The following is a 27,551-nucleotide window of genomic DNA, read 5'->3' as shown; positions in this document are numbered from 1 at the left end:
CAGTGAACATACTTGTGCATGTGTTTTTATGACAGAACAATTTATATTCCTTTGGGTATATACTCAGTAATGGGATTGCTGGATCAAATGGTATTTCTGTTTTTATCTCTATGAGAAATCGCCACACTACTTTCCACAATGGTTGAACTAATTTACACTCCCACCAACAGTGAATAAGTGTCCACTTTTCTCCACAACCTTGCAACCATCTGTTCTTTTTTAACTTTTTAATAACGCCATTCTGACTGGTGTGAAACGGTATCTTGTTGTTTTGATTTGCATTTCTCTAATGATCAGTGATATTGAGCTTTTTTTATATGCTTGTTGGCCACACATATGTCTCTTGAAAAGTGTCTGTTCTGTAACACCTTAAACATTCCAGTTTTGCCAGAGTGAAGGGCCCTCACATTCAGTGAACAAAGCTATGAGCTGCTAGTTTTCTAGATAAGAAATAGTTTAAACCCTTGAGGTCAAGTATATACTAATAAAACAGTGAACATTTCATTTCTAATAATTGAGGCATAAACTATTCACCTCTTTGTGCTTCCTATCATCGTTAATAACTACAATTTGGCTTGATGAGCATTTAGATGCCTCTCAAATTTAAATTTAAAAATTACTATAGCATTTATAGATTAATTTTTACGCTTTGGTTTTATATATAGCAAAATTCACTCACATATAATCACAATGGTATATACATGAAAAGAAATATTTTTCTGTGATTATTACTTATGTCAAGGTTGGCTTGCCATAAAGACTACTTTTACAAGCTTGTATACACAGTGAATTCTCATTATTTGCAGCAGCTATATTTCATAAACTCTCCATGAATACTGAATTTGTGAATACTGAAGCACTTCTAGGGGAAATACAGGGTTAGGTTCCTACCAGCCTCCAGTTGCAACATTTTCCTTGACAGCTCAATACATACCATGTATTATGTGTGTTTCTGCTTAAGGAATCTTTATTTAATATATATTATTGATTCACTAACATTAAACTCAAGAAAATAGCACTAGAACTCACGCCTGAATGAAGCTTATCCAACACACATATTTTCTCCATAAGGCATATCACAGCCTTCTAGCCCTTAGGAACACCAGGCTTGGGAGCCAGTTTAGACAGCAAAATCACGAACAAAAAGCACAAAAATGCAAAAACTATGCTACTAACCATCCTGTGAAAAGACTACTTGTTTACAGTATAAAAGCTGAAAAAAGAAGCAAAACCTCTCCTTGTTTGACCCCAGCTAGGAACACGCACACGAGGCAACTCAAATTTTTTGCTGCTCTCCACCTGTCTACGAACAATAATGAAAGCACTGAAAAAAAATGATTTTAGGATCATAAAAATTTTAGTGAGTAGGTGAATTCACAAATAAGGAATCTGTGAATAATGAGGAATGAATGTATTTAAGTTAGAGAATGAGTCCACATGAGATCAGAAATTAGATGTGACATTTCATATTTCAGCAATACGCATCTGGGTTTATAGGGAAATCTTATAATTTTAGGAGAAAGAAAGATGAACAGAGATTTTAGCAGTTAGCTTTTTTGGAATCCTGGATATAAAGTTTCTATATTTAACTTGATAAGTATAATGTCTTCATACAATTATGATGTCAAGACTTTTTATAAACCCACATCCTCGTTCCTCAGGAACTTTTGCCATTGATCCTATAATTTTTTCCAGTTTTCTTAGGTTTAATTACATGTGTCCTGTTGATACACATGAAATACAACAGCAGTCCACAAACCTACTGAAATCAGGTGCCAACTTTTTGGTTTATATCCAAATTTTATTTTCCTGGAGAAAGGGTCCATGGATTTCACAATATTTTCAAAGAAGCTCCAAAACCAATGAAAATGCTTTAAAAAGGAGATGAAGAGTAAGAAGAAAAGGAAATGGAATTCAAAGGAATAGTGACATTTAAGGAGCAAGCAGAGGAAGGGGAACTAGTAAGAGAGACATGAGGAAGAAGCAAATCTAATGATGACCCTGGAGACAAGGGAGCAGGAGAGTCTTAAAAGGCAAAAATTAAAAATTAGCCAGGTGTGGTGGTGCATGCCTGTAGTCAGCTATTCAGGAGGCTGAGGCGGGAAGATCCCTTGAGGCCAGGAGTGTGAGGCTGCAGTGAGCCAGGATTGTGCCACTGCACTCCAGCCTGGGCAACAGAGCGAGACCCTGTCTCAAAAAAAAAAAAAAAAGGCAGAAGTCACCAACAGTGTATCAAGAGCAGCAAAAGGCTAAGAAAGATAAGGAGTGAAAGTGATCATGGAGGACTCAGATGAAAGCAGTATTAGTGGAGAAGTGAGAGTAGAAGTCAGTTTTCAAAACTGAAATGACTGGGAGAGACTGTGAAGGAAAAAGAGAGAACATAGTAGTTGAGAGAAGATGTTGTTGAGAGGTCATGTAAGTCTCCTGAGGATAAGGAGCCAGTGGATGAGAACAGGTTGGTGATAAAGCGAGATAAAAATACACATCAAGCATTGACTCTGAGTCAGGTGCCCTGCAGCGTATTAAGTGGAACGGTTTTGAACACACAAACAAGATGCTTACCCTAGTGGATTTTTTAGGCTGAGGACCAGTTTGTAAAGCCTCATTTTTCATAGAATCATATACCTGAGCTTCACCCCAGAGATTCTGATTTCATTAGCCAAAGGTGGGGTCTCAGTGTCAGCTTCGTATAAAAGCATCCCAGGTTATTCTAATGCACAGCCTGAGTTGAGATCTACCGTTCTAAAGACAGATGGGTTGATAGATACACTACAGAGCCAAGTAGCCAACCTGGAATTGGGCACCACCCTCATCCCTTTAAACAGGAATGAAAGATGTCAGCATTAGCATAGAGTGGAGGGAAAGTTGGAATTTAACAGAATCACCCCATATAGTGGCCTCTATTCCCTCTGTGAAGTTAAAAATAAAATCATCTGCTGAGAGTGAGAAATAGAGGGAAACAGGCAAGGGATGACAGTCTGGACTGATTACCGCTAAGAGTGGGAGATAAAGTAGCCACAATTACACTCCGTTAAATTGGAGGATCCAGATGAAGTTAGAAATCTTGAATTTGTAGAGGCACTGATTTGTATATATGCTTGACTTTCTGTCATGTATGAGAGAAATGCATATGTTTTAGCTTACCAACATAATTGTGAATTCATTCTTGTGTTTTAATTCCTGAGCTCATGGTAATGCTAATATGCAGAGACTCAATATCTGGCATAAAAATGCCTAGAACCCAGTGCCAGTCAGAACCTACCTACTGTGTTCCCACTGTGGCATTTAGTTCTGAAGTGCACTGCCACAACAGCCTTTTCGGAGTTTTACACATATTTAAGTCACTGTGATGGAGATGGGACTTTTACTTTATTGACTGTATTTGCTATCACTTTAATTCTCTGTGATAAGACAACCCTACTCTGTGCCAACATGTCTCTCGGCATGTAAAGGGCTGGACAACTTTGGTGTACTAGGTATTACTGGAGAGATGAATATCATTTAAGAAAGAGTCTAATGTTTTCTTTCCTAAAACTGCCCTCAAGAGGTGCAAGTAAGTTAACTTAATGCTCCTAAAAGTAATTCTGAGACAGATGCAGTGTATTAGAAATGGTCTCGATTGCCTTTCTTTCAAGGACAAGAAAAAAATTCCTACAATGATTTAAAAGGGAGAATGGAAGACAATAATTTGCCCAAATAAGATCTATAATAAAAATGCTTAAGATGCTGAAAATCAAGTTACACACATCTACTGAAAATTTACAGGTCTTTCTGCAAAGATCATGTAATATACTAGGTACGGGTATTAAAAGTTAGCCAACCACGTATGGACAAAGAAAATACATGTGTGCGATGACCTGAACAACGGCATTTGCTCAGCGATATACCATTTTCTATTCTTCCTTTCACAAATGAGGAGACTGCATCTCAGAAGGATAAGATTTTGTCCAAGGCACAGTTTATTCATCAACAAAAATGCACTGGGAACCTATTTTCTCTAGAGACACTGTCAGGGGAGAATAAAATGAACAACATGAAGTTCTCTATATGCTCAGAGAGCAGTTATTGTGAGAGGGTGTTTGACGGTCCAGTGTTCTAATACACCCGAAAACAAGAACTAGTCATTAGGGAGTTCATCACAAAGACACTTCCCTCAGCTCCCATCAATAACACCTTTGGAGATATGATCCACTGTAGATGCACACTACATACATGTTGAATAAAGGAAAGAGTCTATAAAAAGAAAGAGTGTTCTAAATATACACTAAGTCCTTTGTAGGGGGCACAGAATAGGGAATTCTAAGTCTGAGAAATACGGAGAAAAGGCTCAACACGAGAAAGAGGAAATATGATTTTGCAGGCTAGTCAATCGATTAGCTTGGCTGGGGAGGAATGACTTGTTGAGAAGTAACACAGGTGCAACTGAAAACACAGAGTGGGGCTAGACCTTTGTAAATACTTGAGTCTGAGACTGTGACAATTTTAATCTACTCCCTGGACAAAAAAAGAGAAGTACCAGGGTATTCCACAGGCATAAACCATGACGAGATGGGTATTTCAGGAAGGCTGCTCTGGCTGTGTGGATGATGAACTGGAGTCAGGGGAGAAAGAAAAGGAGAACAGTAAAGGTGACACCACCACAGTGTTGGTGAGCTATTCTGAGGGTCTGGAAAGGCTAACGAGAGCGATCATGGGAAGAGAAAAGAGGTATGTGAGAGAAATTCACAGGGGAAAAAAATGACCTGGATTTCATGCTGAAAAAAAATATGAGGAGAAAGAGAAATAAAGGAAAAGGAGGATTTGGAGATGCAGAGCTGAGATAGAGAAGATGATGTCGCTAACAGAAATCATGGATTCAAGAGCTTCTGCTGGAGGAATTTGGGATACGTGGAATTTAGGTGCATCTTAACTAGCAAATGGAAACACTCTGAGATGGGGCTAGAGATTAGGAACTAATCCCAGAAGAAGAAGGAAATGTTTAAGAGCTCTAGATACTATGTAGGACTTAATGTATTTGGAAATGATAGCTGAAGTCACAGTAACAGGTAGCTTGGTTAGCCAGGCTAGCAAATATACAAAGAATATTCCTATTTCATATTGAATTTAAGTAGTCTTTTAGACATATTTTACTTTGTAAAAACAAAAATAAAAACTAACAACCAAATTAAAGAACACACACACAATCAAAGACGGGAAAAATAAAATCCTGCTAACTAGCATTTAGAACTACATCAATTTTTATGAACTTTGGACTTGAAGTCTTTCCTTGAATGGAATGTAAAGAACATCTAGAGTAGAAAATTATTATTTGGTACCATTTAGCACAATAACTATCCTATTTTCAAAAAGTAACAGGATAAATCTGTCCTTTTCATGCCGTCTGCCATCTATTCTATTCCTTTGAAAAGAAATGACTTAAGTAATCTTAAAAAAGATTTCATCACTTATGGTTTTTAATATGCTAAAGACAGCAGAGTCTGAACATTTAAGTCAGTAAAATACTGAGAAAGAAGTATTGTCTGCAAAATAAAGATGTTGTAGCCTTAGGTGAAAACATATTTAATTATTCACTGCATTTGGGTTTAAATAAGCTCCCGAAGGCCCATTTTTTGGTTTCCTTCTGGGGAGAAAAAAGTCTTCTGAAAGCTCTTTATACTAGTGACATGTTCTGCTTAATATTTCATTTACATTTGTCCTAATTCTATTGTTTTGCTCTTCTATACCACCTACAGTGATGAAAGCCCATTCTTTTTAATTCTCACTTCTATTCTGTTTTATAGGTTATTTAATACTGCATAATAAGGCAATTAGGTCACAACCCAGTGCACTCTAAGTGGCATGGGAATGATCCAAAAAAGACAAAATAAACTTAATGTAACACAAAAATGACTAGGCAGCATATTTAAAAATCAGATTACTGATAAATACTTCAGTGCCATTAGAATCCACTGTAAAGTAGCCCAGTAAACTTAATATCCTCAGTGTCTTTCACACTGTGTGATTTTACCAGACTATTCACAAATGCGTTTGAAAATATTTTTTATAAGATGGAACCTCAAGTTTAAATGTATGCCCTATTAGCAGTTTCTGTTGCACAGCAACTAGAATTTAGTCAATTCTGCCTATACACAAAGACAGACAGTGTTTGACCAAAACACAGGAATGACTTATTGAATTAGAAAAAAAAAGACAAAGAAAAACTGAAGATTCCTCCCAAAGCTTTTGCCTTCATTTAAGCTTGCTTCTTGCTTTTCATTCAGCTGGCTGAATAGATGCTATGTCCTCTTAGTTCTCCTCATTATTCAAATATTCAGCATATTGTTTGAAAAGTGAGTCTCTTACGCTATAATGTCTTGATGTGACCTTTACTACGTGGAAATTGTATTAATAAGGACATGGTATATTATGCTATGGTAACAAATTGACCCCCAAATCTCAGTGGATTAACAAAACAAAGTATATTTTTCCCAACTTACATGTCTAAAATTGGTCAGGCCAATTTACATCTCTACTCCACAAAGCCACATGGGCTTTTAGAGGCTCCACCACAATGGTGGTGTCACCATAATGTGACACGGCCATTTCCAAAAACTAAAAGTGGCTACTGAGTATGCTGTGTAAAGAAAGGTGAAACATGAAGAACTTTCATACTCATTTCCACTTCTATTTGTTTGTCATGGGAGTCTAGGAAATCCAGGAAGAGGAAAAGAAGTGGTAACCACCAAGTACTGTGTTTACATCAGAAGAAGTTACTTCTAGGAGGCAACACTGTGAGCTAAAAAGATCTCTAAACTTCGAGGCAAGAGATCTGATTCTGGACAAGTCACTTGGCTTTTCCGGGTCTGAATATGCAAAATGAGAAATTTATTTTTTTATTTTTTATTTTTTATTGAGGTTGTTAAACATTCTATTCAGTAGCTGGAAAAGTGAATTTCCTGTAGAATGACAGGAATTACATAGAAGCAAACAATTTTATTTTCCTTAAATGTAGCATTAATTTTAATGTGGACATAAACAGTGCAATTTTAAAACCTTGAAGGTGACATGCATATTTTAAGTTGCAGTTGGGATGGGGGACGATGTTAGCATCTCTGATTTTCCTTACCACTTTTATTTTTTCTAGTTCCTCATGCAAAAGCACTGAGTCAGGAAACTTCATCTAGAATGCTAAAGTTAAAGGTGAACTTCCTGAAGTCTGTACTTCTACATATCACAAAATGGAAATGACTTTCTAAAGTAGTTTGGTAGGCACTAGAGTAATATGGCTGAGCTTTTAAGCTCGAAATGAATGAAATCAGGGATTCATTTTCTGCAAAACTAAAGGAGATAATGTTTGTAACTGTGTGTCCTATTTATGTTTCATAGTTGCTACCCATGTGATCCGTTCCACCAGTCTTTATTCGGTATAGTTTCTGAATAGATGCTGTTCAATGGAGTTATATGTAACTAGGGTGTGGTGAGGTACAGAAGGAAGCACTGGGAAAATCACCTCTTCCTTGAAGTCTGAGTCCATGCTCTTCTTCCACTGTTCTTATGGCCTTTTCTCTGCCATTGAGGCAGATGTAGCTGGTGCAGAATGTCAGATGCTGTCATCATTCATAGGCCCAGGGTGCGGTCCACCTTTGCTTCTTCCACAATATCTTTCTCAAGCTTTCCTGGCCTTGCAGCAGAACTTCTAGAACTAGAAAGTCAGTTCACTAGGTCCTTGACTCAAAGGTCAGGATGAGATGGGATGTGGCAGAGTGACAAGACACAAAGGGAAAATATGGTACCAACTAGCCTCAGAGCAGGATAGATAAATTTATATTTGCACTGATGAAAATTCAAATTCCCTAAGTAAATCTAAAAAAATGAAGATTTTCTTTGAGTGAAATGAGAAATTTAGATGAGATTGTGAGCATCCCGCAAGGAACATCAGGACATTAGAATCTTGTCCTGTCACATAAGAACTTTAGACTTTAGACTTGTCCTATCACAGTGGACTTTAAATGGTAACTTTCAATGTATTATAAGAATTGAATTACCATAATCAGCAAAAGAGACATAATATTAAAATACAATTAGATATTTAATATTAGAGTAAAACAGAATTAAATCCAAAAGAGCCAAAAAATAAAAACCTTTCAAACTTTCCTCCATCCTCTATTCACTGCTCCAGAGCATCTTTCACTAGCAAAATAACCTTGAATGGCAGGGCAAATGTGTAATGGCTTTCCTTCACAGCCAAAATTGGAATTTCTCTGTTAAATAAGGATGATTCTAGAGTTTGGACCCTATTAGAGCTCTCTGAAAATAAATAAGAAAGGTAAATAATGTCTCTTTCTTATTTGATATGCAACATCTGATATTTGTGCTTTAATATTAGGCATGAAGCAGCCGGGCACAGTGGCTCACGCCTGTAATCCCAGAACTTTGGGAGGCCAAGGCGGGCAGATCACAAGGTCAGGAGATCGAGACCATCCTGGCTAACATGGTGAAACCCCATCTCTACTAAAAATACAAAAAATTAGCCAGGCGTGGTGGCAGGCGCTTGTAGTCCCAGCTACTCAGGAGGCTGAGGCAGGAGAATGGCGTGAACCCGGGAGGAGGAGCTTGCAGTGAGCCGAGATCACGCCACTGCACTCCAGCCTGGGCAACAGAGCGGGACTCTGTCTCGGAAAAAAAAAAATACATACATACATACATACATATATATATATATTAGGCATGAAGTGCTATGGTATTTAACAAAACCAGGATTCTTCAATGTTTTGGGGTTAAAACTGAATATCACGAAATACCAAGAATTCACAGAGACAAGGTAATTTTATAGAACTCTCACAATAAAAAGGAAAGTAAATATAGGTAAAGTCTTATGTTGAAAATGATTAAAATTAAAAATGGGCTTTAATGATCTCGGCTGTGAGAGAAACCCTCAGCCCACCAGATCCTTATGCCTGGCATACAGAGCTGCCTAAAGATTGCACAGAGATGTTGCTCCAGAAAGGGAACCCACACAGAATCCCACAGCCATCCAACCCTGGAGCAGCCGCAGCTGGGCACCACTTCGACAGCCCAGCTACTAGGGAGTCTACAGACAGGGCTGCAGCTGCTGCACTCCTCCACGGAGGCAGGAAGAGAACAGGTGCCCCCACACATCCCTCGGATGGTCCCTGCCACCCTGCTCCAGGCTGCCGTTGAGACTGAGACATGAGCATCACACTCCCCACAGCTTCTTGCCCATGCTGCTTGCCTGGGAGGGACATGCCCTTTCTGGTAACATACCCAAGGCAAAATTTTGAGAGTTCAATGCTGAATGGTGCCTTGACCTCAGTCTGAGGTTGGGCTGACAAGGCTGCAGCTGTCACGCAGCCAAGGACAGACAGGGAAACCAGGCTATCCTATGCATATCTAGGACAAGACCCACAGCCATGCAACAGGCTGCCATGAGACTGAGATGCAACCAGACCACACTCCCCACAGCTTCTTGGCCATGCTGCTTGCCTGAGAGGGACCCCGCCTTCTCTGGTGCCAGGCCCAAGTTGCCATTTTGAGAGTTTAACACTGGGCTGCACTGTGCCCTCATGATGAGTTCAACTTGATATGGCCACAGCCATTGCTTGGTCAAGGAGGGACAGGGCAGCCACATTCTCCTAAGCATACCTAGTACAATATTTACCTCCCTGCTCTAGGTTGCTAGGAAACCAACACTTGAGTGGATTGCACTCTCCACAGTTTCTTGCCACAGCTTCTTCCTCATGCTGTGCACCTGAGATGGGCCTCACCCATTCTGATTACAAAACCCACAGCTGTCACCATTTTGAGAGCTTAACACTGGGCTATGCCCCACTCTTGGACCATGTTTGAGATGAGGCAGCTGCAGCCACTACCCTCTTATAGTTATTATTATTATTATTATTATTATTAACCCACTTATTATTAGTGGGTTAGTGGAGGGACAAAGGAGACCAAGCCCTCCTAAGCACACTTAGAACAATACCTGCCACCTACTATGGGCAGCTGTGGGACTTAGGATTAGCCCACGAATTCATTGCAGCTTCTAACACCACCAACCCAGACTGCTTGGGTCCCAGTGCATTGCTCCACAGCTGCTACAGCCATCACCCACCCACACCACATCAGCGGTCCAGGAGCCTAAGAACCCACTCACACACAGGGTCCATCACTCCCACTACAAGCTCCTAAGCAAGTCACCTGGAGGGTCAGGAATTAGCTATCTAGTACCCACTAACATGGGAGGCAGTGTAAGCTTCTCTGAGCCTAAAAACAGGCATACTCGCATCACTACTGCCACCACTGGAGCCCAAAGACTGGCTCACTTGACATCGAAGTCCCCAGCTGAATTTCACCACAACCTGAACTAATAACCACTTTCTAAACCACCAAGGAAATCACAGAGACCACTGACCACTGCCAAAGAAGTCACGCAAATATCACACTACTGCAACTATCCAAAATCAAAGCCAAAGTGTCTTACTCAACAACAGATATATACACCCTCAGGAAAAAATTTATCCCTACTAAAGCAATTTGAAAAAAAAACGGAACGAGTGACAGCTATACCAGATGCACAAATATCAACATAAGGTCACAGAAACATGAAAAAGCAAGGAAATATGATACCATCAAAGGACCACAACAATTGTCCAGCAACAGATTCCAGTCAAAAATTATTCCACAAAATGCCAGGTAAAAAACTCATAATAGTGATTTTAAAGAAGCTCAGTGAGATGCAAGAGAAATCAGAAAAACGATATAAAGAAATTAGGAAAATCAATCCAGGATGCGAATGACAAACTTACCAAAGAGACAGATATCTTACAGAAAAGAAAAAAAAAAAGCAGAAATTCTGAAAGTAAAAAATTCATTGAGGGAAATACAAAATACATTTGACAGCTTCAACAATATACTAGACCAAGTGGAAGAAACAATCTCAGAACTTGAAGAAGACAGGTCTTTTGACACAATCCAGCCAGACAAAAATAAAAAAAAAAGTATTTTAAAAAATGAACAAATCCTTTGAGACATCTGGGACTACATAAAGTGACCAAACTTACATTCCAAGGAGAAAGAAAGAGATCAAATAGTTTAGAATATATATCTAAGAAAATAATCAATGAAAATTCCCTGTCTATCAAGAGAGCTAGACATCAACATAGAGGAGGCACAGCAATTTTCAGACAAACACATTGTAAAAAGGTCCTCACCACAGCATATAGAGTTCAGAATATCTAAAGTCAAAGTGAAAGAAAGAATTTGAAAATTAGCAAGAGAAAAACATCTAGTCACCTATAAAGAAAACCCTGTTAGTTAGACTAAGAGGAAACTTTCAGCAGAAACTTTACAGGCTCAAAGAGAATGAGATGGCACTTTCAAAGTGCTAATAGAAAAAAATTATCTGCCAAGAATTTTGTATACTGCCAGAATAAACTTCATAATAATGGAGAAATAAAGTCCTTCCCAGACAAGAAAATGCTGAGGGATTTTGTCACCAGAAAACTGGTCCTACAGGAAATGTCTAAAGGAGTCTTAAACATGGGAATGAAAGGTCAATATTTACCATAATAAAAGCCACATGAAAACATAAAACCCAAAATTCATATAAAACAATCACACAACGAGGATAAGAAAGAAATCAAATGGGGACATGACAGAATTTTCATCAAATCACAAAACAAAAAGACAATGAAAAAGATGGAAACAAATAATTTATGAAACAACTTGAAAACAATCAATAATATGACAGGAACAAAGCCTCATATATCAATATTAACCTTGAAGGTAAATGGATTAAATGTTTCACTTAAAAGATACAGATTGGCAGAATGGATAAAAACATCAATCAATTATATGCTGCTTCAAGAAACTCACCTTATCCATAAAGACACATATAGATGGAAAGTACATGGATAGAAAAAGACATTACACTCAAATGGAACACCAAAGTGATCAAGAGTCACTCTAGTTATATCAGACAAATCAAACTTTAAGTCAAAAATAGTAAAAATGACAAAGGTCATTATGGAATGATAAAGGATCGATTCAGCAAGTGAATATAACAATCCTATATATATATGCACCCAACATCAAAGCATCCAAATTCATGAAACAAATACTACTAGACCTAAAGAAATAGACAGCAATACAATAATAATAGGGGACTTTAACACCCCACTCATAGCACTAGACAGATCATCAAGACAAAAAATTAACAAAGAAACATTGAACTTACATTGGATTTTAGACCAAATGGACTTAACAGACATTTACAGAACATTCTATGCAATAATCACAGCATATGCACTATTTTCATAAGCACATGGAACATTTTTCAAGACAGACCACATGTTAGGCTACAAAACAAGTCTTAACACATTTTAATAAATCAAAATCATATCAAGTATCTTCTCAGACCACAGTGGAAAAAAGCTAGACATAAATACCAAGAGGAACTCCCAAGACTATACAAATACATGGAAATTAAACAGCATGTATTTAAAAACTAAAAACAAAAATAGAAATTAAAAAAATCTTAAAAAAGCAATACTACTCGATTCAGCATTCCAACTACTGGGTATGTACCCAGAGGGAAATAAATCATGTATTTAAATGATACCTAAACACGTATGTGTATCACAGAACTATTCACAATAGCAAAGATACAGAATTAACTTAAATGTGTATCAAAGGAGGATTGAATAAAGAAAATGTTTGTGTGTGTATATATATATACGTATATATATGTAAACACGTATATATACACATATATACGTATATGTGTATCTATATGCATAGATACATATATACGTATATGTGTATCTATATGCATAGATACATATATACGTATATGTGTATCTATATGCATAGATACATATACGTATATGTGTATCTATATGCATAGATACATATACGTATGTGTATCTATATGCATAGATACACATACGTATATATGTATCTATATGCATAGATACATATACACGTATATACGTATATACGTGTATATACATATACGTATATACGTGTATACGTATACATACGTGTATACGTGTATACGTGTATATACGTGTATACACATATATACGTATATACACGTATCACGTATACGTCTATATACGTATACACGTATACGTCTATACATATATACACCTATACGTATATATGTATATATACACACCTATGTATATATACACGTATATATATATATGAGGTTGGTGCAAAAGTAATTCTAGTATTTGCCATTATTTTTAACATATATATATAAAATGGAATACTACTCAGCCATAAATATTATATAGGAGCCAGAGCAGGTTAAAGTGTTATCTAAGATATTTATCAGACTCAACATAAATCTGAATGAAACCATCTGTGTTAATGGACTAACAAATGGCAGATATAGATCCTACAGAGAATAAACTATTTATTTAAAAAAATTCATAGTATTTTAGAATCTTAAAAAGTGGGGGGGAGGAGCAGGACTTTGAGAACGAAGAAATAAGGAGCTCGGCACAGCCTCTCCCCAACAAAACAACAATTTAATTCACAAAAATTATCTTAAAAGATCATTAATCATTCATATTCCCTGGAAACTGTCCTAAATGCATACAGCAAATGTTACAACATTCATTCAAGAAAACCTATTAAATATCAGCAAGAAAAGTAAGAATCTGTGGCATTTGAGCCATGACCTGGCCCATTACATCCACTTCCCGGTTCCTGGGAAGCTATTCCTGAAACATGTTCAGTCAAGAAGGTAGGAGCTCCTTTTTCCTTCAGCAGCCCCTTTGAAACTATGGTTTCATCCTAGGAGGAGCAGGCTGCTGGCATTTCTCATTCCCGCCCCTATTCTGCCTCCCAGCCTCGTGTTGCAGCCACTCTTATTCCAGGCAGGTGAGACCAAAAAGACTGCCTTTGTAGTCACCCACTGCCATTTGTAAGGAGGAAGCTCTACCCCAGAAGCTGCAAGCTGAGAATACTGGGGCCCTGATTACCCCTGTCCCCACTAACTCATTGGACACAATTTCCACAATGAGAGGTGCAAGGTGAGAAGAAGCAAAACTGAAGAAGGGAGAACTGGGCAATTCAACAATGATCATTGGAGACTTCAATACTCCACTTGCAAAAATGGGAAGAACAACTTGACAGAAAACTAACAAGGAGAGAGAAGACTTAAACAATTCTATAAACCAACTAGAACTAACAAATATGTCTAGAACATATATGAACAATATTTCTAGAACAATTTGTCTAGAACAAATATGTCTAGAACATAAACAACAGAATACACATTCTTCTCAAGCACACAAGGAACATTCTCAGGATAGCCAATATGCTAAGCCATAAAACAAGCCTCAATAATTTAAAATAATTAGAATAATAGAAAGTATGCTATCAAACCACATCAGAATTAAATTAGGTATTAATGACTGAAGGAAATTTTGGAATAGACAAATACCTGAAAATAAGCAAACTTACCCAACTGGTCAAAGAAGGAATCATAAGGGATATTAGAAGATATTTCAGAATGAATGAAAATGAAAACACAATGAAACAAAACTATGGGGTACAGCTAAGTCTGTGCTTAAAGTGAAATTTATAACTGTAAATGCTTCTATTAGAAATTGAGAAAGATCTCAATCAATAACCTCACCTTTTATCTTAAGAAACTAGAAAAACAAGAACAAAATAAACACAAAGCAAGCAGAAAGAAGGAAATAATACAGAATACAACAGAAATAAATAAAATAGCGAATAAAAATGCAATAGAAAACACCAGTAAAACCAAAAGTTAGTACTTTGAAAAGATCAACAAACTGGACAAATATTTTGATGAAATGATAAAGAAAAAACAAAGTAGATGTAAGTTGCTAAAATCAGAATATTGCTAACAACCTTACAGAAACAGGAAGGATTATAAGGAAATACTATGAATAACTATATACCAACAAATTAGATAACTTAGATGAAATGAACAAATTCCTAGAAAGATACAAATTACCCAATCTGACTCAAGAAAAAAGAGAAAATCTCAACAAGCCAAAAATGGTTAAAAAGAATTAGTAAATTTAAAACTTCCCACAAAGAAAAGTCCAGGCCCATTTGGCCTGTTGGTGAATTTCACTAAACATTCAAAAAAGAATTAATACCAGTCCTTTACAAACTCTTCCAAAAAACAGAAGATGGGAACACTTCCCAAATTATTCTATGATGTTGGTATTATCCTGATATAAAAGATATCACAAGAAATAAAAAGTATAGAACAATATCCCTTATGAACACAGATGTTAAAATTTGAAACAAAATACTAACAAAGTGAATCGAGAAACATACATAAAAAAAAAAAACCAGCATACACCATGGCCAAGTGGGAATTATCTCAGGAATGCAACAGTGGTTTAACATCTGGAAGTCAATGAATGTAATATATTATATTAATAGAATAAAGGGCAAAAACTATGATCACAATAAAGGCTTATAGTTATATTTAACTGATTTTTCACAAGGGTGCCAAGACAATTGAATTGGGAAAGAATAGTCTTTTCAACAAATGGTACTGAGAGAACTCCATACCCACATGCAGAAAAATTAAATTAAGGACCTCTCTCACACCATATCAAAAAACTAATTCAAAATTGACAACAGACCTAAATATAAGAGACAAAAGGCATTTCATAAAATCCAATACTCATGATAAACCTCTCAAGAAACTAGGAACAGGAAGAAACTTAATCTGATATAAGGCATCTACAAAAAACCTACGGCTAATATCATATTTAATGGTGAAAAATTTAATGAATGGTTGCTTGTCTTCTAAAATTAGGAACAAGACAAGGATGTCTGCTCTCACTGTGACCATTCATCCTTTTACTGGAGGTGCAAGACATAGTAATTAGCCAATAAAAAGATATAAAAGGCATCCAGATTGAAAATGAAAAAGTAAAACTATCTCTCTTCATAGGTGACATAATTTTGTATATAGAAAATCCTAAGTAATATAAATAAAAGACTATTAGAATGAATTAAAAAGTTCAGCAAAGTTCAAGGATAAAAGATAAATATGTAAAAATCTATTGAATTTCTATACACTAGCAATGGAAAATCTGAAAATTAAGAAAATTTCATTTACAATAACATCAAAAAGAGTAAAATATTTAGGTATACACATCTTATAAAGAATGTTTAAGACACAGCCTTAAAACTACAAATATTGTTAAAAGAAATTAAAGAAAATCCAAATAAATTGAAAGACATTTCACATCCATAGTTCAGAAAGTAAAATATTGTTCAGTTGGCAATACTCCTCAAATCGATTTACAAAGTCAATCAATCTCTATTAAAATTCTAGCTGGCTTTTTTTTTGGCAGAAATCACACTGATCCTAAAATTCATACGTAAATGCAACTGTGAAGAGCCAAAACAATCTTTAAAAACAAGAACAAAGTTGGAAGACTCACACTTTTTTATTTCAAAATTTACTACTCAGCTACAGTAATTAACACAGTGTGGCACTGGCACAAGGATAGACTTATAGATCAATGAAACAGAATTAAGAATCCACAACAAAACCTTTACACTATAGTCCATTAATTTTGCACAATGGTGCCAAGACAATTGAATGGGGAAACAATAGTCTTCTCAATAGATGGCACTGGGAGAATCAGAGAGCCACATGCAAAAAAAAAAAAAAAAAATTAAATCAAGGCCCTTTCTCATGCCATACCCCCAAATTAATTCAAAATTGATCCTAGACCTAAATGTAAGAGCTAAAATTATAAAACTCTTAGAAGACACACAGGAGTAAATCTACAATACAGTTGTTTAGGCAATGATTTCTTAGATGTGACACTAAAAGTACAAGTGACAAGAAAAAACATCAAAATTAAAAATGTTTATGCTGCAAATAATAACACCAATAAATTGAAAAGACAATCTACTGAATAGGAGACAACATTTTCAAAGAATATTTGTGCTAAAGGACTTACATTCAGAATACGTAACAAACTCTTACCACTCAATAATAAAAAGACAAATAATCCAATTTAAAACTAGGCAAAGAATCTGAATAGACATTTCTCCAAAAAAGATACACAAATATGCATTAAGCACACAAAATGATGTTCAACATCATTAGCCATCAGAGAAATGCAAATCAAAATTACAATGAGATACCACTTCACTCCACTAGGATGGCTATAATAAAAAAGACAGACAACATTAAGGGTAGGCAAAATGTGGAGAAATTGGAATCTTTATACATTGCTGGTGGGAATGTAAAATGATGCGTTCATTTTGGGCAACAGTTTAGCATTTCTTCAAACGATTAAACAGAGAGTTACTATAAAACTCAGCCATTTCACCACTAGATATCAAGCCAAGAGAAATGCAAACATATGTCTACACAAAAACTAATGCATGAATCCTCATAGTATTATTGTACTATGAATAATATTGTATGTAATATTATTCATACAAACTAAAAAGTAGAAAAAACCTAAGTGACTATCAACAGCTGAAGTGATGAATAGGATGAAGGGGAGATATGAGGAGTGACTGCTAATGGATTCAGGTTTATTTCAGTCAAGATGAAAATGCTCTAAAATTATATTGTGGTGATGGTTACACAATCTTATGGATATAATTAAAAACACTGAATTTTCACATCAAATGGGTAAATTGTACAGCATGTGAATTATATCTCAATAGAGCTGTTTAAAATTTTTTAGAGAAAATAAAAACTTACATGCTGCACTCACTCCTTAAAACAAGATCTCTTCTCTCATTTCTAAGTTTCTAGAGCTTGAATCCTAGGATAGGGGCAGATCTGAAACAGAAAGTTCTGACGCTAGAAAGGGAATTAGGTTTTCAACATTTAGGAACTGATGTGTGCAAACTTTAACAGAATAAGCTCATTTTCCTTCACTGTAGACAAAAACAAAAATCAATGACACAAATTTCTGAAGAAACTTCCTTGGTTACAGCTTTGGTTTAGAAGAATCTGAACCTGCATTATGTAACTCCTTTATTCATCCAGAGTGAGTTGAGAAGAATCTGAATAGCACTAACTAAAGGATTGCCTTGTTATGTTGGAACACAATTATCTGTCTGAAGGCTTGGGCTCTCACTCTGAGGAGAGGTGTGCGTTGAGGACTTTGGAGCAAGAGGAAACAGTAAGGATTGAGCACAGGCACTGAGTGTTTCAGCCTCAGTACTCAGAATATGTTCTGTACAACCTGTTTTTATTTGCCCAGAGACAATTCATGTTAGAGCACAACATAAAGCATGACTGGAGTAAAACGAGTCCAGTTCCCCATCCAGGAAATCAAAAGGCCAGATGCTGAGCTGAGTTGAAGCACAGAATCTCAGAAAACTCAGTCATGCAGGGGAGACATTTGAAGAGCTGGATGAAGGGGGAAGGATCCAAAATAGGGTTGCTAGATAAAGACAAGATATGCAGCTAAATTTGAATTTCAGATAAACAACAAACATATTTTACTAGTATCAGTATGTCCCAAATATTTCAGGGACGTATTTTTATTTGCTAAATTTGTAGCCTTTTTGTGTTTATATTTGCTAAATATGGCAACTCTAATCCAATGGGTACAGTTAGTTAATAAAACATCTGGACAATCAGTTGGCAATAAAAAGAGATGTGAAGAGAGAATTTCTAAGAAATGGGGATTGAGACAGAAGACATGAAGAGGAAGGCTGGGGGCAAAGAGTAGAACAGCCCACAGCAGAAGCTTAAAGGATTTTGTAGCTCAGTTTTGTAGCTTCAGATAAAACCACCACTAAAAATACATATCTACTATGGGAAGAACATAGGATTTGAGTTCTTTACATTTCATGGCTCATGATATAAGCATTCAAGGACCTCCCTGAGCCATACAAAGATTATTTCCAGGTTGACATATGACCGTGCACAGTAGCTACAAGAACCTTCTCCTTTCAGGGACTCCCGAAGATGATACTTTTTGGTGAACCTCTCAAAAGCATAAGGTCTTACATTCATATTCTTGATGACCCTGAGGCATCTTTAATCCAGCTACCCCATGAAATCTTCCTCAGAGAAACAGAAGAAAAGTAGTACTTCCATTGCCAGCTGAAGCTCTCAAACAATAACAAGAAAAAAGAAAGGAAAAGCTAATGTTGTCCGTACATACATAGGGAGTGAATAGTCCCTAAGTACTTGGAAATAAGGTTCGATGTACTCAGAGTTATACTAGCAAACTCTAAGTCACTGTGATTTATCATTTGGAGAAGTAAAACAAGAGACAGCTCATCGTGTGTCACTGAAGCATAAGACAGCAGCCAAAACATTAAAAGTCACGTGATGTGGGTAAGCCCTCAAGGAGGCAGACACGGAATGTGAGTATCATTTAGTAATGTAAATATAATAGAATTTGTCAAAAATGGAAGCCTCAATAAATCAATTCAAAAAGAAAAGCTGGCAATGTCCATTAGAACAATGTCCTAAAAATGCATATCTTGGCTAAGTAGACAGAGCATTATGATTTGTTTGGCTAATAAACTTTTCTCCACGAGCCTCTATGCTTCTCAATCAATAGCCTACATTCTGGATTGTACTCATTAGTCTCTGTGAACTTCGTTAAATGTCAGTCTGTTCCTGAAAGGGAGATCCAATCTTACCACATTAACAAACCAATTTGGTTTCTCAGCCTGGATTTCCTAAGGCCAGCTTCTGGGTCATGGTGAATGGCTCAAAGGAAGCTTCTGGTGACCCATCTAGATAGCTTTTCCAGGGAAATACATTGTCTGCCTTTTTCAAATGGAAATGCAGGGTTCCAAGGCCAAAATAACCCCCGCTAAATTCACATAATATGGTCTTTCTATCACAATGCCTAATCCCTCTCCATTCTTAGTTAGCAGCATGTCCAGTGTGGTTTACCTTGCAGCTTGGGATCTAGAACTAACATTCCAGTGCTATGACTGCTGTACTGGCCCAATGCTAAACACAGATCATCCGTAGCCCCATCTCTGTTTGATTTGTAAATGTTTATGACTTAAATTATAATTTTTTATTACTTAAACGAACCACTTCTTCCCACATGCCTTATGCTACATACAAGCTTCCTTCTGGTTGCAAGGAGACCTCTTACTTGTGAATGGCTCTTGTCAAAAACTACAGAGTTGCAACAGGAGGGCATCAGAGAAGAGTTACATAAATAATTTTTGATTTTTAGGTGCTTAGGTTCTTCAGTTATTGCAGGCAGACACTGAAGCATAAATAAGATATGGGAATGCTCTGGGTGAAAGAATAAATGCCTCTGAAACAACAGATTGCTGCAGGCAGAAAGGTAAAACATCTCTAACAGTAGTTTCTAAATGCTTCTCACTTTTGATCTTCAAAAGCTTATGAAAACTTTATACCTTATATACACCAGTGAAAAATAAAGTTCACATTTACAAATAATTCATACAATTTATAGTGTGGCCGGTATTCTAAGTTCTTTACATCTATGTTTTGACATATTCATACTCAAAGAATCAAGGATCATCACCATGGATGTATTTGAGCATTTCTACTCCATTCTGTAATCTCACAAGGACTGTGTTCTCAGCTTTGTAATCTCATCCTAAAAATAGTCTAATAGTCCACTTTGAGAGTCAATAACCTTAGGTTCCAAGAGTGTCGAAGGGAGCTATAAAGAATTACAGCTTCTTAACCTATAACCGTTCCCCAATCAATATCTAATAAAAATCACTACAAGCATGTAGAAGTACCATAACTATTCCACTCTTGGTCTTTGGTACAAATGTTTTTCTCTTATTTCAATTATTATTAAACACTTCAAACTATAAGTGAAATAACATAGTGATATATTTTTTAAATCCATGCACACATAATCCAGAATTCACAAACATTAAAATTTAATGTTTAGTCTCATTTAGAAAACAATATACTAAAGATACAATAGATACCATATATTGTAGATACAGAATACAGTGGGTTCTATGTAGATACTATATATTGTTTAAAATGTTCTTTCATATTCCTACCCTTTTAAAAATGTACATATTCATAAACAATATACTAAATAGTTTTTGTGCTTATAAATGTAAATAAATGGCATTACACCCTATATATGGCTCTACAACTTGCTTTCTTTAACTCATTATTTTGGGGGCTATATCTATGCTGAGTCAGGTAGATTATTTAGTAATTTTAAATATGTATAATATTCCATTATATGCAGATCCCCTTATTTATCTACTCATTAATTTGATTCCTGTTGGTAAATTTAGGTTGCTTTCTATTTTTGGTTATTGTAAGCACAAGAGCAGTGAAGATACGCAAGCATTTCTCTAATGTATCTACCTAAAAGCAGAATGGCTGGGTAACAAGGTATGCACATCTTCAGCTTGTTTTGTGAGGATTAACTGACTTGATATGTCGAAGTGATTAGCAATGCTTGGCAGGGAACAGGAGCCTAATAAACATTTAAGGTGTGGTAGCTACAAATATTTTATATTTTGATGAAGCCAAATTATCAATTTTTTATTTTTTCATCTTGTTTTAAAGAATTCCTTCCCTGCTGTGATGTTATAAAGATATTCTTCTACATTTTATTTTTCTTTTGTTAAGTTTTTGAACTTTTGCTTTTCACTTTGAGATCTTTAATTCATCTGGAATTTATTTTGGTGTGTGCTATGAGGTAAAACACTGACTTTTTAATATGGATAAGCAATTGTCCCAACACCACTTTATCCCCTACTGACTGGCAATGCTATTTTTATCACATTCCAAGATCCCATGTATGTGTGTGTATCTTTCTGGGTTCTCTGTTCTATACTACTATAGATGTTTAAGTTCTTAATTTCACTGTGGCTTCATTTCATTTATAAATTGGAGATAAAATCATACCTATTTCATAGGATGCTGTGAGAATTAAACACACTAACATACACAAAGTGCTTGGAATAGTGCCTGATATATAGTAAGTAAAACATACAGGTTAGTTTTTCTGATGGTTACTTTTATGTATTTATGTGTTAATTTGATTGGACAACAGGGTGCCCAGGCATTTGGTCAAACATTATTCTGGGTATGTCTGTGAAGCTGTTTTTGGACAAGATTAACATTTAATTGGTAAGCAGATTGTCCTCCCTAATGTGGGTGGCCTCAATCCAATCAATTAAAAATCTAAATAGAACAGGCTTACTAAGAGGGAACTCCTTCTGCCTGTTTTAACTGGGACATCAATCCCCTCCTGTGCTCAAACTGGAACTTACTCCATCAGCTCTCCTTGTTCTCAGGCCTCTGTACACAGACTGGGTTTGTACCATTGACTCACCTGGGTCTCTGCCTGGCAGACTGCAGATCCTGGGACTTCTCAGTCTCCACAATCATGTAAGCTAATTTCTTATAATAAATCTTTACACACACACACATACACACACACACACACACACACACACACACTGTTGGTTCTATTTCTCTGAAGAACCTAGTACAGCCGTTATTAGTATATGTTTTTCTAATCACCAACACTACACTGTCCCAAAGATTCAACTTTGTATTACTTCCTGATTTCTAATAAGCAAGTTTTTCCTTGCCTTAAAATTTTCCTCAATTCCTTGAACCTTCATTTTTCATATAATGTTTGGAATCAACTTTTCAAATTGCTCAAAAACTCCCAAGGGATCTGAATCAGAAATGCACTGAGTTCATAGATTTGAGAAAAACAGATTTTACAGTACTGATTTCTCCTCCAGGAACAGGTTGTATCCCCCACCACCTCCTTTTTTAGTCTTCTTTATATTTTTTCATATAATAATTTTCAACATGATGAACTTGTACAATTTCTATACATTTTTTCCCCAATTTATCGTTTTGGCACTATTATGAAAAAGATTTTATCTTACCATTTCATTTTTAATTAGTTATTGCATAAGAATTCTGCCAAGTTTTATATATGAATCTTGCATTCAAAAAGCTTGCTGAATTTTTTTTATTAGTCTTAACAATTTGTTTGTATGAACTCGGAATGTTCTGTACACTTTGTTTAGACTCCTGATGATAGCAGGTTTGCCTCTTTTTAAAAAATATCTTACGTATTTTCATAATTTTTATCTTTTTTGCATTGCCTAAGACTTCTATTAATATTTTCATACTGGCTTATTATCAATGCCCTAGCTTTCTGAGACACAGAAATATATATATTATAAAGATAATATCTGTCTTCACTGCCCTTGGAACTATGCAATGAGAAATGAATGTGTGGCCATCTCTCTAGGTGTCTAGTGAATTGTTTTGATCTGAAAGAGTAATAAAATTTCTCTTACCTCCTCAAGAGGCCCAAATAGTTACAGCCAGGATTAGGTAGCTAGGTTAAACCCCTAAAGTGCCAGGAAGGTTGGAGTGCTATCTCCTGAAGTATTTACATTTCAAATGGTATGAAGTCCAAAACTTGAAGATATCTCTGGGTCTTAAAAGCCAGAGACGGCCGGGCTCAGTGGCTCACGCCTGTAATCCCAGCACTTTGGGAGGCAGAGGTGGGTGGACTACCTGAGGTCGGGAGTTCAAGACCAGCCTGACCAACATGGAGAAACCCCATCTCTACTAAAAATACAAAATTAGCTGGGTGTGGTGGTGAGTACCTGTAATCCCAGCTACTGGGGAGGCTGAGGCAGGAGACTTGCTTGAACCCAGGAGGCGGAGGTTGCAGTGAGCCGAGATTGTGCCACTGCACTCCAGCCTGGGCAACAAGAGCAAACTCCATCTCAAAAAAAAAAAAAAAAAAGAAAAAAAAGGGGGCCGGGCATGGTGGCTCATGCCTGTCAACCTAGCACTTTGGGAGGCCGAGGCGGGTGGATCATGAGGTCAGAAGATTGAGACCATTCTGGCTAACATGGTGAAAACCCATCTCCCCTAAAAATATAAAAAAATTAGCCAGGTGCAGTGGTGGGTGCCTGTAGTCCCAGCTACTCGGGAGGCTGAGGCAGGAGAATCCCTTGAACCCGGGAGGCAGAGCTTGCTGTGAGCCGAGATTGCACCACTGCATTCCAGCCTAGGTGACAGAGTAAGACTTCATCTCAAAAAAAAAAAAAAAAAGGCAGAGATACCATCTATTTACATATTAATAGCCCTTGGAAAGATATTTATATTTCAAAAGGTTAGGCCAGGAATCTAGGATACTTTCCATCAAATGAGTAAAAATATTTTTCTCTCCTTTCAGGAAGGAAAAGGGATGATTATCTCTCTCCCACCAATAAAAGGAGAACATCTATTGTTTTCCACCTCTTGCCTATAGTGTGTCAGTTTACTCATGTAGGAGATTTTTTCCGTCTAGTTTTAACTGTGTCATCCCAGGAGTAAGGCCTGCAGCAAAAGTGGGGTAGGGGTGGTGCAATGCACTTATTTAATATAAGGTAACAAATAACAAATCTGTCTCTCACCTAGAATACTTAACCAGTCATTTAGGATAAAATTAATAACTATGAATATTAAAAACTGACCAAATTAATAGATTTTTCTAATGTTATATCACTCTTACGTTTCTAAAGTAAACCTTAATTAATGATAATATATTTAATTTGAACCATTTATGGGGTGGATGTACCAACATTATATTTATGACTTCTTTACCATGTTCATAGAGAGATTATCTAGTGATTTTTATCTCTGTATTCCATCAAAGTTGGTGTTAAGGTTACATTGGCCTTATAAAAATGGCTGGGTAGCTTTATCTTCTTTCTAACAGTTTATACAAAATATGTATCCTCTCTCCTTTGAAGGGTATTTAACATCTTCTTTAATACCACCTGAGCCTGGTGTCATGATCAAGGAGCTAAAATGGTAACTGATTACTAATCTTTGGAAGTTATTGCTTATTTCTTCTTAAGTCCATTTTTATCAAGTATAATTTCCAAATAAATGGTCCATTTCACTTATGCTGTCAAAACTGTTATCATAAAGTTTATAGTAAGAGTTAAGACCAATATGATTATCCTTGTAAACTCCTAACTTCAGCACATAGGCACCTTCCTCACTTTGAATTAATTCTTGTATTTGGGATTATTTCATTCTTTTGTTTTTGAGCTCAGCCTTATTAATTAATTTATTAGTTCTGTTTTATTCAGCCTCTGATATGTGTGGAATATCAATGATTTATTTAATACCTTACTTCCACAAATTGACCAGAAAATGGCACCTCATTTTTCTATCAGTTACTCTGGGTTTTGGGACCTTTTCCCAGCTTTTTATTCCAATTTTTGATGAGCTAATATAAGAAAATACCCAAGTACTTTCAAATATGATTCAACAATTTTACATCTAGATTTACGGGGATTGCCATACTATACCCAAATTAACAGGACTATCTAATGACACCAAATTCTGAGCCAAAAAATGTTACAAATATGTACTTATTTAGTATACTGGTCACAGAAATAAAGTGTAATTTTCCACTGAGAAATAACATTTAAGATTGCACACATTTCACAATTCCTCAAAGGAAAGAGGAAAGAAACTTACATTTGCCAGGAACTGAATAATCAATAACATGAAACATGAAAGATGCAGAGAAATGAACAACATAAATCAGAGTACACATATTCTGCTTTAAAAATTAAGGTCTCAGCTGCAGAGATCATCTAAACTATCACACACAAACCAAAATTCCCACTGTCTCTTCAATCCAATGATCATTATATTTCAGCCTGTTTCCAAAACAATAGTGTTCAACCAGATCCAACCAACGTTTTAACCAAACCAGCTGATGAGCATTTCTTAAGATGGTCCTAATGACAAAGCTCCTCCTTGTCATTAGTCAAATTCCTTGAATTCTGAGCAATCATGCAAATTTTGTTGGCAGATAAAATGCAACTTTCATTTCTCTACGTATCAATTACTGTTACAGGAATTTTCCTTAGTTCAGCTAAAGACGGGGTTCTTGTCCGTCCCACGGCCATGGAAATTTAGGCTCGCAGATGGTTTAAAGGGTGAGTATAGCAGGGTTTTATTGGGTGAGAAGGAAAAAGATAGGGAAAACAGGGATGCTCCGCAAGGCCAGAGTCCCCTGCTAGAGCGCTTCCTGCCAGCCATTTGAATCCCACGTTCCACACAGGAAAAGGAGAGGCCGGGCTCCTCCCTGCTGCAAATGTCATGAACTTCCTGAGGCTCCGCCTCAGTGGGCAGGCTGGTTGGAGTTTCTCCAGGGAACCCCTCCCATCTGGCTGTCTCATTACTATCTTACGTTTCAAGATTTTCATGTGGTCTATAATGACACTGACATGTAAGGATGGGTATATTCTTAGATCTGATAATTATGCTTAAATTGATTTTGCAAGAGGAAATACAGGAAAGGTAAAATAATTTGCAGTAAAACATATACATCTAGATAATGGCAGAGCAGGCCTTGAACTGAGTTCTACTTATTCCTAGTTCTACACTTTTTCTCTCTTTTCTTTTAACCTTTTTTAACTTCAGAATCACCTAGAGGACATTGCAACTTTCTCATAAGGGTTAAAAGCTCTACTATTCATCAACAACCAAGAATTTTTCTAAAACCTGAAATAAAGGCTTACATTGCAGCACTTCATTTAAACACCAAAAACAGCCTTGCTAGAATTGTGTAGATTTATGGCTACTTATAATTAAAACTTATTTGTTGTAAACAAGAGAGCTAAAATGATTATGCTTTAAATGATACACAGACATGTTACAAAAACAGAATACACTTGTACTTAGTGATATTGTACCTATTATAAAACTAAGTTCAAAAGGAGTTGTATTAGGGATAATCTGAAACCTCAGAAATATTGTTTACATGGTAAGCGAAAGGGGGCAATTAACTAACATTCCTTGAGTGCCTACATTGTGGCAGGAGAGTGGTAAGCATTTTGCATCGTTTATCTCATTTAATCCTAAAATAAAAAAGAATCACTATAACCTCACTAGTTTGTTATTCTGACTTAATCTTTAAAATATCAGCATATATTTTTAAATATAATCCAGCATTCTTAACACTAAAGCCACAGGCAAATTTGATGAAAATGTCATAGCAAAAGGCCATCCTATAATTATAAAGTATAACTCATAATAAGCATGACAAACTTTTCTGAATAATTATGAAGAGATGGCATAATGCTTGTTAATTACTGCAGAATTTGCAATCTCAACATCTTTTAGCTCCATTTTTCTTTCTACATATCTTTTTATGATATTTTGATTTAAGTCACTTTATTTCCCCAACACTGCCAGGAATTTATCAACATTGCTGCCAATCTGATAATATTTTTAGATTTTAAGTTATAGAATCACTTTAGAATTCCCCACCAGTCAAAGCATTTCCAGTGCTGTAGGGCAGTCCTAATCACTTGCAGCACTGATTTATCAGCTAGGCATGTTCTGAGAACACTATGATACTGAGTCCTTTGTAATTAGTAAACTGTGCTCTTTGCCTTTCACAGTACTTGGAACAAACTTAAACATCTAAGTAACTTAAAATGCTGTAGAAAAGAATAAGGAAGAGGAAGTGGGCAATATGATTCAGTGCAAACAACATTGGACTAAAAGCTTATTAGACCTATGT

At 36.2% G+C, this 27,551-nt stretch overlaps 1 protein-coding gene across 1 annotated transcript in view; it reads right to left on the bottom strand.

Moving 5' to 3' along the window:
- The window catches only part of KCNN2 (potassium calcium-activated channel subfamily N member 2), a 394,236-nt gene that overhangs the window by 288,672 nt on the left and 78,013 nt on the right, over window positions 1-27,551 (bottom strand). The gene's annotated exons all lie outside the window — the stretch shown is intronic.

This window comes from Gorilla gorilla, chromosome 4 (assembly GCF_029281585.2).
Source record: "Gorilla gorilla gorilla isolate KB3781 chromosome 4, NHGRI_mGorGor1-v2.1_pri, whole genome shotgun sequence".
Taxonomy (NCBI): Eukaryota; Metazoa; Chordata; class Mammalia; order Primates; family Hominidae; genus Gorilla; species Gorilla gorilla.
This window is presented reverse-complemented; position numbering and strand designations above follow the sequence as displayed.